General features: G+C 40.3%; 1 long non-coding RNA gene across 2 annotated transcripts in view; it reads left to right on the plus strand.

The window, feature by feature from the left end:
* The first annotated feature begins 9,160 nt into the window (after positions 1–9,160).
* LOC140694654 (uncharacterized) overlaps positions 9,161–19,620 on the plus strand; it is a 29,220-nt gene continuing 18,760 nt past the window's right edge. The window contains exons 1-3 of one of the 2 annotated variants that reach the window (XR_012070237.1): positions 9,161–9,341; positions 11,899–12,013; positions 16,947–17,081. This is a non-coding gene — a long non-coding RNA (uncharacterized lncRNA). Of the gene's footprint in view, positions 9,342–11,898; positions 12,014–16,087; positions 16,251–16,946; positions 17,082–19,620 lie in introns of those variants that run through there. The other variant, XR_012070238.1, reaches the window with a different exon arrangement.

The following is a 19,620-nucleotide window of genomic DNA, read 5'->3' on the forward strand; positions in this document are numbered from 1 at the left end:
TTCAGTGCTTGTACAGTTCCCTGAGGCAAGCAGGTGAGATGTCATTATGTTTGACTTTCATGTTACATTTCATATTGGATATATTTGTGCAATGACAAAACCTTCTTTTATAAGTAAACAGCCGGAAGCCCAGAGAGACTAAGAGCCTAACCCAGGGTCACCTGGTTAGTGTTTGGCACAGGTCAGGACTGCGGTTCACATCTTCCAGCTGATCCTCTTCCAGTGCCTTTTCATTCCAGTGCTGGGAAATGTAGCCCCATCAGCCAAACGGCCAAGTCACATTGCTGCCCCTTTACCTGCCAGTGATGGCAGTGCTACGAAAAGTGGCAAAGGAAAGGTCAGAAATAGGAGTGATAAAAGACATGGAAGTGCTGGAAATGGATCCTCAACCTCCTCCTCCCTATTTGAGCGCCTCACAAGTGTCCCAGTCTGACAGTGCTGTTCATTGTTTATAACATAGCCTTAAAATCAGACTGATCTTTTTTAGGACATGCTTTTATCCTGGTCCCTTTCCTGCTAGTAGTCACCGTCATGGGCAGAAAGTGCCTGACTGTGCTCTGTTTGTCACGTAGGTGGGAGGGAAAGTGGGAGAGAGAGTGGGTTGAACTGAAGCCAAGCTTTTTACAGCTCTGTTGTTCTAGGACCAGAGTAGTTCTACTCTTGCTTTCATCACCTCTCCACCTCCGAGTCCCAGCCACCCATTCCTGCCTACTTCCCCACATGCCACGTCCTGGGGGAGGACAGAGTGGTGGGCAATGCCCACTCCGCCCTCTGTTCTGGGAGGTGCAGGAGTCTGCTTTAACTTTTGAGCTGTTTTGGTAATTGGGCTTTTCCAGATTTTCTAGACATCTCCTTTCCAGCTCTGAGAAATTGGAAATGTAACTTAACCATACATGGACTATACTAATGTATTCAGTGACATTAGTGTCATGTTGTCTGTAAGGTGTTCTGTGACTGGATAGGAGGTTTTTTATTTCACAGGATGCTTCACATCCAATTCTAAAGGCCTACAGTCTGCAGGTGTAATCCAAGTTCTTACATGTCTGTAAGGTAGACATGAACATTATTTGATAATATGACCATATGTTCATAGATTACGGTTAGTCCACCGGCTCTGTATCTAATGAAAGTTTAAATACCAAACGCTTGAAGAAAATTTGCGGGCCATGTCTTTTTGCCTGTAAGTAGTTGCAAAAACTGAAATCACAACTCTACCACAAGCCACAGTGTTTCCCAGTAGAGAAAGCCCTCTAATTTTACAACCTCTAAGTAATGCAGTGGTTCTTTGAGTGAGATGAGGGATGCCAGTGTATTTTTTGGGACACTAGAGTGGCATGACAAGTATTCTGGGACTGGTTACAGTTGAATCTCTACTTCCTATATCCTGGACTGATTACAGAGGCAATGTTAGTGCGGTAACCATCTTGTGAATACAAGTGTAGCTAGGAAGACAAGAGAGAAAATAGAAGGGATATAAAGTAATGGAGGGACTTCATAGCAGTACAAATTGTGACTTTGACACCACCAGCTGCTGACGTGACCTTGGCAAGAATTTGTGAGAAGTGGTGGGTGTCATTGCAAGCAGGAGATTCCTGCAGCTTTTGGGGTGAACAGGCAAAGGGGAGAGCAGATATGGTGGCTACCCAGGGGCTATTTATGTCCTGAATGTGAAAATGTCTGGTCCACTGTTCAATTTTGCAGCCACAACTTCACATGACTCAGAGCATTATTTCCACCAGAAAACCATAAAAACATAAACAACCTCTGTTTCCCAAATTGTTTGTCCTTGATCTGAGATGATTGTCTTGTGGTGGGAGGTAAGTGGGCGATGGGGCCTATTACATCACCCACTTTCACTAGAAGTCTACCTCGCTGCTTTTCACCCTTCTCCTAGAGGTGCTGTCATTCTGTTACACCTAGGCCTGTAAGAAGGGCTTGCCTGAATCCTCACGTGAAGAGGGATGGTTAAGTGCAGTTTTAAAAAATTGCTAGGGTCATGGGGTCCTTTGTTCCTTCCATTGGAAATCACTATCCCAGAGCAAATAGTATGCATCTATACAAGCTATATTGTTTGTAAGATGTTTTCAGATGTTTTGCAGTAGGTTTAAATATTTGCTTGGTGATGGCATCTTGATTGACTGAAGGAGGCAACCCTCACTAGGGGCATTGTGTGCTTTCTGTCTGAGAGTTCCTTTACTGGCAGCAGAGTGTTCGTAGGAAGAGTTAGAAAGTTACCTGGTCTGAGAAGCCGAATTTGCCCGCAGCTGGGAATTGGCAGAAGAGTCAGTTATGCAAGGAAATTTTAGGATTATCTGGTAGCAGAGTTCTGGAATCCAAACCCTGGGAAACCTCAGCTTTTGTAGAGTATGTTCTGTAACAATAGGCTATAGGATAATTTTTACACTTGTTATAGGATGTAGAGTTGGGGAAAGACTTAAAAGTGAAAGAACCTTAAAAGAGAATCTCCAAATATTTTAAAGAAGACAGTTCTCAGAATGAGAGCTTTTCTGGAAAAGACTAGCTCTTCACTTCACAGGGGAAGCAGGGAGCAGGTGTAACTGCACTTACGGTAACTTAAAAGGTAAACCTTACCCTCCAACTTAGCTGTTTCCTGGTGGACGTTCATCTCCCACATCTGTAGTTTTATACATGATGTGTCATTTTCTGGTACTTCCTTCTGATTCTGATTGAGAGATTGACACAAGGTCACATAGCAATTGAAATATTGTGCAAAGGACTTTATTGTTAAAAATGTAGACCTGTGGCAGAGTGCTGCATTTGCAAGTGACTTTCAGTACAGAGAACACTTTAAAGAATGCAGTGATATTTCTTTTCTTATTCCTTTAAGCCTTTGAATAGAAGGTTTTCTTTGCAGTTTCTGGAGTACATCAGAACAAGCAGGATCTAAAAATAACTTTAAGAAAGCACCAGTATTGACATTGCTTATAGTGTGGTATCTGTCTTAAAGTTAATTCTTTAAAGCAGGAAGTTGTAACTCTCAATTTCTTAAGCAAATATAAACATTCTTGACTCTTAATGACATTCTTTGTGGGGTGAAGCTGATTTTGCTTCCATTCTGAGCATTGAAAGGCCTTCTATGATACTTCTACCAGTCCTCAGTATTTTATTTTCCCTCTGTTGTGAACTTGTTGTTAAACTTGAAGAAGATATAATTATCATTAACTTGCTACATATGTAGATATTCAGTGTTACATAGTCAGAAAGTTTGTGTACATCACACGTATCTACATAATTCCCCCCTTTCCAGCTGTGTTCCTGATGAAAGGATGGTGGGAAGTCGCATTATGGGGATATGTCTTACAGTACACTGTGTTTCCCCTGTTCCCTCTACCAGATATGGATGTTCTTTCAACTTTCAGCTTCTAGACTTACAAGCTATTTTTTTTAAGCCAGGTGTATCTCATCCCCCTGCGTGCACACACATGTGTACACACACAGACACACACATTCTGCCATAGGGAGTAGCGTGAACCATCCCATTCTCCCACTCCAGCTCTGGACCCACCCACTGGAGGCAGTGTCTTGCACGAATTCATTTGTAAGTTCCTTTTTAAAACTCGAGTGGTCAGGAAATAGGACTGATATCCACACCTAGTAGGCAGGCCCTCAAGGACAACTACTATGCTTAATGCCAGGTTATCTTAATGTTTGAGTACCTGGGTTTCATGTCTTCCTCTACCACCTGTGTGACCCATGATTCCCACATTTCTGTCTCCCACTAGACTTTTTCTCTCCAACCCTGGACTCTTACAATCTTCTGCTGATTTGACATCTTCACTTGGAACTCTGTTATCTTAAAACCAACATGTGTAAAAACTGAGCCCTTGGTCCTCCTACCCCCAAAACTGATTCTTTCTGCAGCCTCCCCCATTCAGTTAGTGGAAACTTAATCCTTCCAGCAGCTTGGGTCAAAAAACTTGGAGTTATTCTGACTTTCACTGTCATACCACATGAATTCTGTCAATAGATCTGGTTTAACACTGACTTTAAAACATATCCGGAGCCCAGCCACTTCTCACCATGGCTCCTGCCTCCACTGCTGCTTCCCTGCCCTGAGCCACTGTCCTCTCCTCCTGCACAGCCCTTCTCAGTGGCTCCCCTCCTTTCATCTCTCACCCGTTTTGACTATTCTCACCCGGCAGTCAAGTGAGCCTTGAAAACCTAAGTTAGATTGTGTCGTCCTTCTGCAGTGCCTCCCCATTTCACTCTGGGTAAAAGCCACAGTCCTTACAACGTCCTCCAAGGCCATACAGGACCTGCACTGACCCTTCTCCGCAGCTCCAGCCGTGCCCCCGTTCAGGAACATGCGAGGTGCGCGCTGCCTTTGGTGATGGTTATTCCGTCCACCTGGGACTTCTCACCTCCTAGTCCTAGTTCTAACCTCAGTCCTCAGTGTGGCCTGCTCTGGTATTTAATACAACATCACCCTCATCCCATATCATCCACTCTCTTTACCTTGTCCTTTTTTCATTTTTCCATGGTTTCTCTTTCCTAACAAGCCACCTCCTCTGCTAATCTGTTGTGTGAATTGTCATCTCCACCCCCCACCCCAGCTAGACTCCAACTAAGCTCCGTGAGGACAGGACTTTTGTTTTGTTTATTGATCTATTCCAAGTGCCTAGACTATTCCTGGGTACATAGTAGGCAGTCAAAAATTATTTGCTGAATAAATTAAAAGACTATTTTAAAAATGAATCATCCTTTCAGGAAAGGGTGAGGAAAGGAAGTTGCATGAAGGAAAATGGTGCAGTAAATAATATTTGCCTGTTGTTCTTTGTGTGATATATATATATGTGTTTTAGTCTTAATTTGGTATCCCAGTTTCTTACTTTAATAGCTGTATTAAGGTGTAATTAACAGGCCATAAAATTCACAAATTATAATTGTACAAGTCAGCCATTTTAGCTATATCTTGAGTTGTGCAACTCTAACCTCAAAAAGTCCCCTTTTGTCCGTCCATATGCAGTTCGCCCTCAACTCAGTGGAACCCTGATTTTATTTGTTTTTGGTTTTTGGCAATAACATCTGAAAAGAATAATTTACACAGCAGTACTAATATAGCTTTGCACTTTTAGAAATGACACACTTAAATATGAAATCAGCGGTCATTGCTGAATGTAGGTAGCAGTATCAGACATTGGTGAGAAGAATGGACTTGAGTGTCAGACTGGCTGCAGTCTTATCCAGCTCCACCATTTACCAAGTTACCCAAATTATTTTCTGCCTCAAGCACTTTATCTGTTATATGGGGGTAATAATAGTAGCTTACAGAGTTGTTGTGAGGATTAAGCAAACGGGGAAACAAAATTTAGTATATTGGCCAGCTTATGTTATTACCTAAGAAATAGCCTTGCAGGTAGAGAGCAAAATTCAAATCAGTTTCTAAAGTATGTGTAAAATGTGATCCAGTTCCTGCCTGGTTTGTAAACACGTATGCCTACTGCAGAATGTAAAAGCACGCTAATTTCCAACAGAAAAGATCATTTCTCAGCATTTCTTTCAAAGGTAGTTGCAAAATCATTTTTACTAAATTTTCTGTGCCCATCTCTGAAAGATCTTTGACACCAGAGAGGTAATTATCTACTTTTTTGTTAAAATCATGCTGACCATCAGAAAGTGTTCTGAATTATATTTTAGCATTTATGTTGGGAAATAATGTGAGACTTCTTCTAACTTAATGGGGGGAGGGGCATTCATTGTAGCTCTTGTAGCCTGATAAGCCTGCACTAAATTATCATTTTTTAACTATTAATTAAAGTAATTAATTAATTTTTGCAGGGGTTGGTAATTAGGTTTTTATTTATCTTATTTTTAGAAGAAGTATTGGGGATTGAACTCAGGCCCTTGTGCATGCTAAGAATATGATCTTTCAGTTGAGCTATACCGTCACCCCTAAATTATCTTTAATAAGGTCTTTTTCTCTGTTTTGTTGTTTTCTTTTATGTACAGATGCACAAAGCAGGGTCACCGGAAGCCTCTCAATTCCAGAGATAATACTAGTGAAAAATATTGCGCAGTGACAGTGAATCCTCAGCATATGAAGAAAGATTGTAAAGCCCTGAATGAATTAAGAAGGTATTGTTGCATTAACGTACATGTAACCATGGCTCTCTTACCTTTATTTTTCATTTTATAATGAAGATACTCCCCACCCGTCAAGGTTGCTTTGTTTGATATAGGGAATATCTAAAGCCTTTTCTGCAAGTATTTTAAATAAGTAAGAGCAGGTAATTTATCAGAAGTGTGAATGGTGTAATTTGCTCTGTCTAGTATGGTAGCCACCAGGCACTTGTGGCTATTGTGAAATGAGATGTTCTATAAGTGGAAAATACATAATAGATTTTCAAGACTTTGTACAACAAAAATAATGTAAAATATTTATTAATAAGTTTTAAAAGTGTTAATCACACTTTTGAAATGATAGTATATTGTATATTTTTGCATAAATATAATTATTACTTGTTCCTTTTTATTTTCTAAATGTGATTACTGGAAAATTGTGATTGCGCTATGTTTCTATTGACAGTGCTGGCTTCAAACTTATTGCAAATAGTATGAAAAGAAGACTTTGATTAAAAATTTTGTAATTGAGTAGGTGATTTACATCATATTAGTTTCAGGTGTACAACACAGAGGCTCAATATTTTTATAGATTATATTCCATTTAAAATCACCATAAAATAATGGCTATATTTCCCTGTGCTGTATGATACAGCCCTGTAACCTATCCATTTTATACATAGTACTTTTTACCTGTCAATCCCCTACCCCCTTCCTGCCTCCCCTCTCCTCCTTCTCCCCATTGGTAATCACCAGTCTGTTCTGTGTACCTGTGAGTCTATTTCTGTTTTATTATAGTCATTAATTTGTTTTATTTTTTAGATATACATATAAGTTAATACATAGAATATTTTTTTCTTTCTCTGACTTATTTCACTTAGCATAATATGCTGTAGTTCCATCCATGTTACTGCAAATGGCATTAATATATCTTTTATGGCTGAGCAGTATTCCGTTGTGTGTGTGTGTTCATGTGTATATATGTGTGTGTGTATATATATATATATATGTATACATATATATATAATATACCACAAATTCTTTATCCAATCATCTGTCAGTGAACATTTTGGTTGTTTCAGTGTCTTGGCTATTGTAAATAGTGCTGCTGTTAACATTGGGGTGCATGTGTCTTTTTGAATTATATTTTTCTCCAGACATATACACATGAATGGGATTGCTGCATCACACACAAGTCTATTTTCAGTTTTTTTATGGAACCTCTATACTGTCCTCCATAGTGGCTGCACCAATTTACATTCCCTCCAACCGAGTAGGAGGGTTCCTTTTTCTCTTAAAAGGTCAAAAATTCTCTACATTTATATACTTTCCTTACAGTTTAGTACACAATTTGGCAAAAGCCAGATAGAATTCAATAGGAGTAAATACAGTATTTTTTTAAATGTCCATGCATTATGGATAGATAGGTAATTGATGAGTTGGTTCCCTAATTTTGTAGATGCAGAAGTTTTTATAGCTTCACAGACATATCAGTCTTGCAGAGAGAAAAATTTCTTTGTATTTTGCTGAACTTGTCGGGGTGGCTTTATCGAATTTGGTCCAGGCCTCCAGAGGTGAATACACATCCAAACCTGAACCATTTGAATGTGTGCAAGATTTTACGAGTCTAGAATGTCAGATCTGGATTATAACTCTGGTAAATGACATCAGTGTGTGGTCTCAAGAAAACTCCATTTGAGTGCAAAACTTTTCATAAGCCAAAAAAGGCTTTGAAATTGTGGCAAAACCAGAGATTTTTGTGTGCCATATATGGCCACAAACCCATGGGGACAACCACAGGCCTTCTGGAGTGCCAAGGGAAATCCATGTGAGGAGTCCAGCACTCACGGGAATCTAACAAGTCCCTGCCAGCCAGAGCACCTTCATTGCTACTGTGCTCTTTTGAGCAAATGTCTTTTCATCAGGTTCAAATTGGTTTGTTGTTACTTTTTGCATAAAAAAATCAAACAACTTCTTGTTCACTTGGTGAAAGTAAAAGCTTAACATTTTCTGATTTCTTTTGACAGAGAAAACATGAGCGTATGAATCTAACCTCATCTGTGATTGTCTGCAGCTGGGAGCAACCAGATCAGTGTCAGTCCTTTTTCAGCCATTGGCTGGGAGCCTGCATGATACCTGGAATGATATTTGAAACATGTCACACTAGCCGTGCCTTCTCTGTGGGCTGGGAGGTGAGTCAGTCAGAATCTGCCTTATGGAATGTATATTTCAGATCCAAAGCTAGGAGATCTTTTTTAATAGCCAGAGAATGTAGTCATAAATATATCTATTATTGTATTTGTGCAAGAATATTTTTAAAGTTTTTTTATTATAAAAATATACCCCCGAAAATTGAAAATGAAAGAACAGTGGAATTCAAAATCATCTGTACCTTAATTATACATAAAGGATCTTAAAATCCTTTTAAACATTTTTTTGTTCAAATGAAGATATTTTTCCCTTCCAAAAAGGAAAGTTATTATTTCACATAATTTTTGCTTTCTCCTTTTATTATATATTCCATATCAATAAATATAATTCTTTTAAATCCCTTTTAATGGCTGTTTAACACTATATTGAACAGATATGTAAATAAATAGTCCTAGGTTTCAGAAATTTAAAAAATTGTCATTACAATACCACTGCAAAGAATATTTTGGTGTTTCTATTTTTAGTTACTAATTTGGACCAAAAATTAACAAGTTTGCTTTTCTTCACCTAAAACATTGGTTATTTTATGAATGAAGTGTAACGATTTCAAATAACTTTTCAGTAATTTCAAACAAGAAATTATCTTTAAGGCAAATATGTATGATGGTTTGCAAATCAATTTTTATTATATCTTCACTTTTACAAGTGCCACATGTGTGTGTGTTTACACAAGTGCTTTAACTACCAGCAACGTAAGAAAAATCTGTGTACTAAAAGTGTGAAAATAGTTTCCTGGTTTGTGTTTTCATTCTCCCAATATAGGTTTTGGATGACAAGCTTGTATTTGCAAAAGTACACCCCCTGTGGGAGGTGTTCTGTACATACGCTGAGATACTGCACATAATATTGCCACTGAAGCCCAATGATCTGAAAACCCGGTCCTCAGCCTTTGATAACTTCAGCTGTTTTATGAAAGTCCTCCAAGTGGATGAAAGTATCAACAACCGGAACAAGAGCTTTTCATTACCGTATTTGAGAAGAGCTCCGTGAATGATTTTTATATTCAGGATAGAGATACATTCTTCAATCCAGCCACCAGAAGCCGCATCGTAAGTCTAAACCGAGTTTAGTTGCTGTCTTGGGGTGATTTAGAACCTGCTGTTGAATTATCATTGATTTGGTTTGGTTGGTTTGGTTTGGTTTTTAAAAGCTGCCCATAAAAAGGAAAAAAGAGAAAGAAAAGAAATATGCCTACAGATTCCTGTTAGGATAGTAAACAGTGGCTGGTTAGTTACCTTGTATAAACCACACGCTCTCTTAGAATCTTTTTAGGTTTACTTCATCCTTTCTCAGATCAAGTATCAAGTAAAGGACACTGTTAAAAAAAAATTCGGGATTAATAGGCTTGTGAGCTCCAGGATCTGCAAGGCAGCTTTCCCTCCCCATGGTGTAAGTCAAATGGCAGAAATGAAATAAAGCACCTCATGTCTCCTCAGGTGTTCACTGGAAAAGGCTAATCTTCTTGACGTTGTTTCTTCCTGGGAAAAATGAAGATAATATGTCAGGAGGCGACAAGCTCATTTAAGGCAGGAACCATGTTGTCTTGTTCACTTCTGAATCCCAGGCACCGGGAAGGCTGAGTTTAACGAGTGAATGAATGAACTGTAGTTCCCCCAGAGTTACCATGTGGGACAGTGACGATTAGCAGCTAAGAGCATAGACTCGAGAGGGAAGGGTACAGCTAAAGTGATGGGGTGCATGCTTAGCAACCATAAGGTCCTGGGTTCAGCCCCCAACACCTCCTCTAAAATAGACAAATAACCCTAATTACCTCCCCACCCCCCACCAGAATTACCTTATTATCTCCCCACCACCAAAAAAAAAAAAAAAAGAGAGAAGTGGCCAAGAGTGTAGACTCAAGCTGGAACACCTGTGCTGGTTTCTCCCTGTCGACCTTATAAATGTTATTTAGCCTCTGTGTTTATCAAGTTCCTCATCAATAAAATGGGGAAAATTGTAGTACCCACCTTGTAGAGTTGCTATGGGGATTAATGAATCTGTGTCAATGTTAGAACAGCCCTGGCTAATATTAAGTACTATGCATCTGTCAGCTCTTTTCATAATTACTGACAGATGTTATTATCGACCAAAGAAGTATTAGTTCTTTGTAACGGAAATGCATGTTAGACCATTTGATTTATCATTTTCTGTAATTCAGGCTTTTCCCTCTGAAATACCATTTTCTGTCTGTGCACTGGAAAGCCACAGGACTTTCTAAATTTCATCTCTATGGGTTCTTGTCATGATGGCAATACTGCAGAGAGTTGACATTTTTTATGGACTCCGTCTGAGATGACAGCAACCCCTCAAATTCAGCAGTGCTTCTCTAACTGATAACATCTCACTTGAAATTAAGTGCTTATAATGTAACAGCTTCAGACGCTTAATGATGGCATAAATGTAAGGATGTTATATCTAAGCTCTTTAAATAAATCCTGTCATTGAAATAAAGGAAATACTATATTATAGCGCTCTATGACTTTGTTATCTTTGCTATCCATTTATCTTACTCTAAGACCAAAGAAAGCAAATACTGAGATTGATCGTTACTACTGTGTGGTTCACGTATTTGTGGATGAAGACAATACTGAAATGCACTGTTTAAGGTATTAAAATGGACACTAAACAGCTGCTTGATGCACATGCATGAACACAACAGGGAGCTGGGTGCAGGGAGCAGACACTGAGCTTCCTGGATCCGAGACCCAGCATAGCAGTCCAGCCAAGCAGCCCACATGTTTCATATTTATGTCCCAGCAAAATAAGCAGTGAGAGTCTTAAATGAACTTTGGGGACACTTGCAAACAGCTGTCATGATTACTAATGTGGGACACCAGGATTCTACAGTGTTTATTTGGCATCTGCGCACAACCAGTTCTTTTCCACTAAAGCCTGTTGTAATTTCTGGTCCCACACCGAGGCTTAGGAATCATCTCATATCGTGTTTGGGAGGGAGATAAGTGGAGTCAGGACCCATGTTAAGGCTGGGTGGGTAATAATCTCGTTCTAGTACAGGAGAAAGGAAAGTAGGTCAGGTGGGAAGGAGAATGACTGGATTTAAATTTTGTTTCTTGAGTAAGCTAAATATATAACATCATGTCAAGTTTCTTTGTTGTTTATATTCCATGTGCTGACACCGAATAACTACTGAATTGTGGGGACAAAAAAGCCTGGGATTTAGAATTGACCCTGCCCCCAACCAGTCAGAGTCCAGCTTCCTCTGGGTGTCCAAGGAGGGGGCTGGACCATCAGGTGTCCCTGTACTGCAGCAGTTTGGGCACTTGGGTGGCCTAGATTTTTTGCTGTGGAAGACTGGTCCGGTTGCAGGACTTTAAGCATCTACAAGGGTCTCCCCAGGTACCCACAGTGGCCCCAGGACTGTAACATCCAAGCGTTCCTTTCCACCCATATTTGCAAATGACCCTCAAAAGGTTAGTATTAATCCTGGGTGAGAATTATGAAAAATTATATGGTACCTCCATCCCTTCTGGCAAGTGAGGGCCCCTTATTTACAAATGACCACGAAGTGTTAGCACCACATTTTATCAACAGAACATGTGATCACGTGGTGACAGTGATACTCACCTGTTTGCTTCTGCTTCCCAGTGCAACTTCAGCCTCCGTCAGAGGACCTCAGCTGCCCCAGCGAACAGGGCCTTCTGTACACGGAATGGGATCCTCCTCGAAGCATAGACAAGAAGCAGCCCTTAGATCTCATCAGGTGAGCTGTTGTGGAGAGCACTCCAGTGGGAAGGGCTCAGGTTTGCACTCATGGCATTTGAGGGTGACAGTCCTCCAAGAGTGTTACCAACCAGGAAGCTCACAGGAGCTCTGAGCTTTGTTGCCCAAGTTTTTACTGGAGGCTTTATAACAAAGACATGATTTATTGGGTCACTACCGACATGGCTAACCCAAATCCTAACTTTAAGTCAAACCTTTCCTTAGCCCTAACCGCTGAGCCCCTTCCTCTCCTGGTGGTCACTCACTTGTCACAAAGCTCAAAGCCCCACTCCTCTAATCACATGGTTGGTGTCTCTGGCTGGCCAGTCCCCATCCTGAGTCATCTCATGAACACAAGCCATCCAAGGTTCCACCATGAATAGCAAAGACACTCCTATCTTGGGAAATTTCAAGGCTTTAGGTGTTGTCTTCCTGGAACTGGGACCAAAGACCTACCAAATTCTTCATTAAAAAGGAGGAAATGTTAGGTTTCACTTAAATTATAAAATAAGAGAGAAATTCTCACTGCTTTGCTGTATCTGCTGTTCGACACCGTTTCACTACACCACGTGACTGTAATGTCGCGCTCAGCATGTGTCTTAGAGCAGCAGTGCCGGCTGCTCCCCGGGAGCTTACGCTGTTTGGGCAAGGCTGCTGGGGAGAGGGAGGCCAAGGACAACCGAGCAAACAAAAATAATCGGGCGAATAAGGAAACAATGTCAGATTGAAATGAAGGAAATAACACTGTGTTGAGATGGGAGACTTGGGGGGAAGTGAGTAAAGAAAGCTATATTTGCGTAGGTTACATGTGAGCTGAGATGGTGATAAGGAGGCTGGACTTTGAGGATCTGGGAAAAGTCACCCCAGGAATAGAGGCAGCTTGTCCATTGGCCCCGAGGCACAAATGTGCTCAGCAGGTTTGAGGAGATACTGGAGCCAGCGCTGGTGAGAGGGATGAGACGTGAGGCTTAGAAGGGCATCAGGAGCACGGAAAGGAGTGTAGACTCTAAGCGCAGTGAGAAGCAGTCATGGTAGTTTAAGCACTAAAGTAATTTTCTCTCATATTTACAAAGATAATGTGGAGAATGAATGGCAGGGACCCAGGAAGCAGGGAGGCCGAGTAGGAGGCTCTTGGATTGGGCCAGATGAGAGATGGTGGGAGCCAGGGATGAATGTGTTTGGGGAGTGGACCTGACAGGATACAGTTATGGGCTGGCTGTGGATGGTGAGGAGAAGAGGAGGGTCAAGGTAGGCCCAGGACAGCCTGGAGCCAGGTGCCTGATCTTCCTAATCTCAGTGCCCCATGCAGGTGCCCACCTACTTGGGCAAACCTCTTAACCTTCAAAGTGAGGGTTTTAAAACACTGAAGTCTTTTTGTTTGTTTCACATTTTATGGATAGGTTCAAACATTTACAGAAGTAGAGAGAACAGCACAGCCAGCCTGCCTGTATCAGTCACCCAGCTCCAGAATTATAAACTCAGAGTCACTGTTGTTGCATCTTTCATCTCCACCTCCTCCCCTCCCCCACTACGGGATCATTTTGAAGACAATCCTACATAGCTTAACCTTTCATTAGTGAAATGACAAGGTCTCTTTCAAATACAATTGGAATAATCCTTTTTTATTTAGGGTTACAAAGTAATTCCCTGATTGTCACAAAAATACACTCTTAAGTAGTTTTGGGGTTGAAATCGGGATCCAGACTAGATTGAGACATTGCAGCTAGCATATCTCTCAAGTGGGTTCGAATAAAAAATTTTCCTGTTTCTCATTTTCCTTGAAATTCCTGAGGGGTTTCTCTATTTCCTGTTTAGCTGATTTCATTCCCCCCTGTGGTGTTAGACTTGTTTCTCCATCCTATGTATTTGCTTTAGCTAAGTGATTTGATCCTCCCCTAAAATCTTGATCTGATTGAGGTTCAACTTTGTGCAAGAATACTTGTTATGTGAAGTTTTGTACTCCTGTCATAAGGTACATAATTTCCAGTTGACTCTTTTTTGTGATGACAGCAGCCAATAATGATTGTCACCTGGGGTCATTATTTTATAAGGGATTTTATTTCATGTGTTCATACACTAATTTCCTCCTTCAATTATCAGCAGGATCACAGTCATGAAGAGGCACTTTCTCCTTAACCTGGGTTATCCTGTAGAACACAGTTTTAAAAGAGGGTGTTTGTACATATCTAAATATTTAAAGTTGATACATTTTTCATTACTTTTTAAATTTTTTTTTCTAATGGAGGTACTGAAGATTGAATCTAAGACCTTATGCATGCTGAGCACACACTCTGCCACTGAGTGTACCCCATCCCCCTTGAGATTCATATTTATATGATATTTTCCTTCTGTTATTTTTGTTTTGTTATGCAGAATTTGATGGCAGGGCAATGGGTTTGAAGGCTCTTTAATCATTCTTTATGGGCTTTGGTGTTTGTGTCTGTGTTTGTAAAGAAAACAATTTTCCCACTATTTTAAGTATGTTTTGCTAAGGAAAATATATTGATCTTTTCCCTGCCCCTGGTCCATGTGTTTCCTTTGTTGCTTCCCACTAGTGGCCCCTTGAGTTCTGTGACAAGACTAGCATGTCATTAATCAAGATTGAAGGAGATCGGAAGAGATTTATTCAAGGAGATGAAATTTGTACACAATGTATTGGAAAGTATTGAGAAAGTTATTCATTAGGGGAAGGTCTGTGGTTGAATTGTTAAGTGCACAGAAATCTAACCTATGAACCACCAAGACAATTATTAACTCCAGGAAAAACAAAGTAGGGAAGAAAAAAGTAAGCCTAGCAGCCAACTTGTTACAGCTGTGGACAGTCTGTACAGAGAGCTAATAATGTAAAGCAAGGCTACTGATCTGATCAAAATTATAATGTAATTGTATCAAAAGGTTGGAAGAATGAAGTTTTGGGTGTGTAGATGAGATGGGGTTTGAAAGAGAGCTTAATCCTCATTTTCCAAAATACAAAGTTAAATAGGTGATACATAAAGCTGAAAAAGTCAGTAGGCTGCGTTACAAGGATATTAGTCAGAGATAGGGAGTAATTATTCCAGGAGTCAGCAGTAGGAGCTGAACGTGGTTGCTTCTGGCCAGAAAATGGGGCGGTTGTTGGGAATTGCTCCTTTTTAGAATCGGTGTTCGAGAACTATTTGACTCTTTAATGAATGTATGGTATAACTTTGATAAAAAGAAATCAAAGATGAATTTTGAAAATTTGATATTAAGAATTGGGGTGTTTTTGACAGAGAGGGATAACAATCAGACAAAATACATTTGAAGGGATCCTCATTATTCCTAGCCTTTCAGCAAGGACTAGGGTGCAGACATCTGTTTAAGGTTCAAAAATTCTGTCTGCCTTCTTACCGACATGTAACCTTTGTAAATAATGAACTCCCCGTCACTGTTAAAATCCAGGCAGAGGCTGCCTGCCCAGGTCTCTAACTGTAGCAGGGTGTGTTTACCATTGGGCAGTTGGAGCAGGCAGCTTCTAACATTCTTTCAGTTTTGAATGTGGCATTTTCTGGACGGAAAGTTGATAAGAATGTATTACAAAAAGCTTAACAAGAAAGGGTCCAAGACATCTCAAACCCATTGCCAGGGTTTTCTCTGCCAGACACCATCCTGAGCCTGCCATCTGTGATCCAGGCCACAAAGCCCAGTCACATGAGAATGAACACACTTTGTCCCTCCTATCTGATTTGGTATCGGGCTCAGCCCTTTTCCACTTGGAATGGTCCATGCCCAGTTCTCTGACGATGGAGCTGGTCTCACAGCAGCCCTGTGAGCGCTGGTCCAGCCCAAGGGGGTTCCTGCGTGAAGTTTCCCAGGACTCCAGGCTGTTCTCAGAGCTGAGTCCCCCCTAGGGGGGGAGCTCCAGACTGAGCCGGAAGCCTCAGAGAGAACTCTGAGCTGAGGAAATCCACAGGTTTTACCCAGCACTGCCGAGTCAGTAATGAGCCAGTTGAGGGAAGTATCAGCAACAGCAAGACACACCTGAGCAGCCGTCTGATCGTTCTGCCTCATTTCTAAACAGTCTGTGTCTGCCTGTCTGTGTCTGTCTCCCTTTCAGGACCAGCCTGGCACCGCTTCATGCCCTGCCTCCTTTCTTCTAATCTTGCCTCCCTGGCCTGTTCCATCTACTCCAGATTAACTGAGAAACATTGAAGAGTTTTTAAAACCTACGAATAACAGACGTGCTGGATACAAAGAATACAGGGCAGTACCATCTTCAGTCACATCCCTCCTGCCCTCTCCCATTCCCACAATGAGTTTTATAAATATTTTGTCAGACAGACATTGCACTCCCAGTTGTTATCATTATCAGACATTTCCTTATTATCTGCGGTTTACGATGCATTTGCTCCAGGGAAGTTCCCGAGATAAGGCAGGAGCAGATGACTGAGCCAGTTGTTGATGTCCACTTGTGTCAAGCCTGTTAAGAATGAACTTTGTGGGGATTTGTTGAATGTGCCTGACTGTCCAGTGAGTGGTGATGATCCCCTGCATCTGCTTCAGAATCGATCTCGTCCCCTCCTTTGCTCTGTTCTCATTTATCTCTCTTCAGCAGGTGAACCAATTATCTGTACTTCTATAATACATAAAATACTTCTTATTTTACGGTAGAATTTGGGGGCTGCTATGAAAACGCATATGTTTTAAGTGTGAATTGAGTCAGAGGTTTAAACTTAAAGCCCCCTTGATATAGAATCAGAAATTAATATCATGGAGGTAGGGTATAGCTCAGTGGTAGAGTGCATGCCTAGCATGCATAAGGTCCCGGGTTCAATCCCCAATGCCTCCATTTAAAAACAAATAAATAAACCTAATTATGCCCCCTCCACAAAAAAAAGAAAAAAGAAATTAACATGAGGATGAAGTTACAGAGAGATTATGTGTGTCTTCTGAAACTGCCTTCTGTCTTTCTGCAGGAAATTCTACAGAGGGAAGGTCGGAATCTACTTTGCTTGGCTGGGCTATTACACTCAGATGCTCCTCCTGGCAGCAGTCGTGGGGGTGACTTGCTTTCTCTATGGATATTTTAATCAAAATAACTGTACCTGGAGGTAACTTCTCTTTATTCCTTGTTACCGTGCTTACTTAACTTAGAATAACATTCTCCAGGAGCATCCATGTTGTTGCAAGTGGCCCTATATTTTCAGTGTTTATGGCCGAGTAGTATTCCATTGTATAAATATATCACTTCTTTAGCCAGTCATCTGTTGATGGACATTTAGGCTGTCTCCATGTCTTTGCTGTTGTAAATAGTGCTGCTATGAACATTGGGGTGCAGGTGTCATCCTGAAGTAGGATTCCTTCAGGATATATGCCCAGGAGTGGGATTCCTGGGTCATATGGCAAGTCTATTCCTAGTCTTTTGAGGAATCTCCACACTGTTTTCCACAGTGGCTGCACCAAACTGCATTCCCACCAGAAGTGTAGGAGTTTCCCCTTTCTCCACAGCCTCTCTAGCATTTGACATTTGTGGATTTTTGAATGATGGCCATTCTGACTGGTTTGAGGTGATACCTCATTGTAGTTTTGATTTACATTTCTTTGATAATTAGTGATACTGAGCCTTTTTTTCTGTTCCCATTGATCATTTGTATGTCTTCCTTGGAGAATTGCTTGTTTAGGTCTTCTGTCAATTTTTGGATTGGGTTACTTGGTTGTTTCTTATTAAGTCATTTGAGCTGCTTATATATTCTGGAGCTCAAACCTTTGTCAGCTTCATTTGCAAAAATGTTCTCCCATACTCTAGGTTGTCTTTTTGTTTTACTTATGGTGTCCTTTGCTGTGCAGGAGCTTGTAAGTTTCTTTGGGTCCCATTTGTTTATTCTTGCTTTTATCTCTATTGCTTGTGTAGACTGCCCTAGGGGAGCATTTCTGACATGTATGTCGGATATTTTGGCTGTATTTTCTTCTAGGAGGTTTATTGTATCTTGTCTTATGTTTATCTTGCTGAAGAGACTGTCTTTATTCTATTGTATATTCTTGCCTCCTTTGTCGAAGATTAGTTGACCAAAAGTTTCTGGGTTCATTTCTGGGCGCTCTATTCTGTTCCATTGGTCTATATGTCTGTTTTTGTACCAATACCATGGTGTCTTGATGACTGTAACTCTATAGTATTGTCTGAAGTCTGGGAGAGTTATTCCTCCAGGCTCTTTCATTTTTTCTTCGTTAATGCTCTGGAAATTCTATGTCTTTATTGGTTCCATATAAATTTTATTGTGATTTGTTCTAGTTCTGTGAAATATGTCCTGGGTAATTTGATAGGGATTGCATTAAATCTGTAGATTGCCTTGGGCAGTGTGACCATTTTAACAATATTGATTCTTGCAATCCAAGAGAATGGGATACCTTTCCATTTCTTAAATTTTTTTTTAATTTCCTTCACCAATGGTTTATAGTTTTCTGTGTATAATTCTCTAACCTCTGTGGTTAGATTTATTCCTAGATATTTTATTACTTTGGGTGCTATTTTAAAGGGGATTGTTTCTTTACTTCTTTTTCTGTTGATTCATCATTTGTGTAAAGACATGCTACTGATTTTTGAACATTAATCTTGTAACCTGCTACCTTTATAAATCCTTCGATCAGCTCTAGTAGCTTTTGTGTGGACCTTTCAGGGTTTTCTAGATATAGTATCGTGTCATCTGCATATAGTGACACTTTTACCTCTTCTTTTCCAATTTAGACCCCCTTTACTTTTCTTACTTGTCTGATTGCTCTACCCAGGACTTCCATGTCTATGATGAATAGGAGTGGTGATAGTGGGCATCCTTGTCTTGTCCCAGATTTTAGTGAGAAGATTTGGGTTTTTCACCTTTGAGTGCTATGCTGGCTGTAGGTTTGCCATATATAGCTTTTATGATGTTGACTTATGTTCCCTCAATACCCACATTGGTGAGAATTTTTATCATAAGTGGATGTTGAATTTTATCAAAAGCTTTTCTGCATCTTTTGAGATGATCATGTGGTTTTTGTCTTTTTCTTGTTGATGTGAAGTATTACATTGATTGATTTGCATATGTTGAACCACCCTTGGGTCCCTGAGATGAACCCCATTTGAGCATGATATATAATCTTTTTAATGTGCTGTTGGATTCTATTTGCTAGTATCTTGGTAAGGACTTTTTGCATCTCGGTTCATCAGTGATATTGTTCTGTAATTCTCTTCTTTGCTGGTGTTTTTGCCTAGTTTTGGTGTCAGGGTGACGGTGGTTTCATTGAATGAGTTTGGGAATATTACTTCTTTTCAATCTTCTGGAAGAGTTTGAGAAGGACTGGTATGAGCTCTTCTTTGTATGTGTGGTAGAATTACCCGGTGAAGCTGTCCAGTCTGGACTTTTATTTGTAGGAAGGTTTTTTTATTGTTAATTTGATTTCATTCCTAGTGATCGGTTTGTTCAAGTGGTCGGTTTCTTCTTGATTCAGTCTTCGTGAACTGTATGTTTCCAGAAACTTGTCCATCTCCTCTAGGTTATTCATTTTTTTCCATGTAGTTTTTCATGATATTGTCATATGATATTCTGTATTTCTATGTTATTTGGTGTAATTTCTCCATTTTCCTTTCTTATTTTGCAAATTTGTGCTCTCTCTTTT

This window comes from Vicugna pacos, unplaced genomic scaffold (assembly GCF_048564905.1).
Source record: "Vicugna pacos unplaced genomic scaffold, VicPac4 scaffold_77, whole genome shotgun sequence".
Lineage (NCBI taxonomy): Eukaryota > Metazoa > Chordata > Mammalia > Artiodactyla > Camelidae > Vicugna > Vicugna pacos.